Genomic DNA, 1,232 nt, shown 5'->3' with positions numbered 1-1,232 from the left:
TATATATATATATACAAAAATCTTTCCTCTTTTTTTTTTCTCTCTGTTTACCCCGCAATCCTCCACCTGCATCGGAGTGTATGTACAGCTGATTTAGCGAAGGATAAAAAAGAAGAGAAAATATTAAAAAAGAAATCTTTTGTATTAAATAATAAAGTACTCAAATAAATTGGCTGTGCCTGTAAACCTGTAAATATACAAGAAAAAAAAAATACACATCCTTGTATATATTTATGTATATATATACATACATACATACATATATATATGTATATTTATATATATTTATATTTATATCTATATATAGATCTCCCTATCCCTGTCTCTTTGCCCCTATGCATATATACATCAATATATACATCCATGTATACATTATACATATACATTTAAATACGAATAAACAAAAAATAAATAAATAAATAACTAAATAAATAAATAAACAAAATAAATAAATAAATAAATAAATAAATAAATAAATAAATAACCTGTATAATCGATTTGATTCCAAGGAAGAATTGTCTGAAAGAAAAGAACAAAAGGAGAAGAACGAAGAGAAATAAAGAGACGAAGAGGAGGACTATTTATTCTTCCTGCTCCTCTTCTTCTTCTTTCTTCTTCTCTTCTCCTCCTCCCTCCTCCTCCTCCTCCTCCTCCTATGGTGTCCTCATCATGACTATTTAATAGATGAGTAGGGAGTATAATATGTTTATTAAATTCAGATATTCTTATCTCTTTATAACGATTTATATCTATTAATAAATAACTTAATGACCAATTCTCCCTATAATTATTTAATAACTTATTCCCTGCATATATATACATATATACATTTATACATATATACATATATACATATATACATATATACATATATACATATATACATATATACATATATACATATACATATACATATACATATACATATACATATACATGTACATATACATGTACATATACATATACATATACATATATACATATATACATATACATACGCAACAACAAACAATTACAGCAGCAGGTGTAGCAGGAAGAGTTGGTGGTGGTGCTGCAAGAGGACGTAAGGGTCCCAACAATTAGTTCCCTTATATACTCTTTTTCTTTTTTATTGCCTTCTTTGCTAATTACCTGCTGGATCTTGACAAAGATAATACAGATGTGCTGTACAAGAATGTACCCATCGTAGTATGATTGGAGGTTTCCATAGCTCAAAGTTCTTCTGTAGGAAA

Source organism: Eimeria maxima, genomic scaffold (genome assembly GCF_000499605.1).
Source record: "Eimeria maxima Weybridge genomic scaffold, Emw_scaff1154, whole genome shotgun sequence".
NCBI lineage: Eukaryota > Apicomplexa > Conoidasida > Eucoccidiorida > Eimeriidae > Eimeria > Eimeria maxima.
This window is presented reverse-complemented; position numbering follows the sequence as displayed.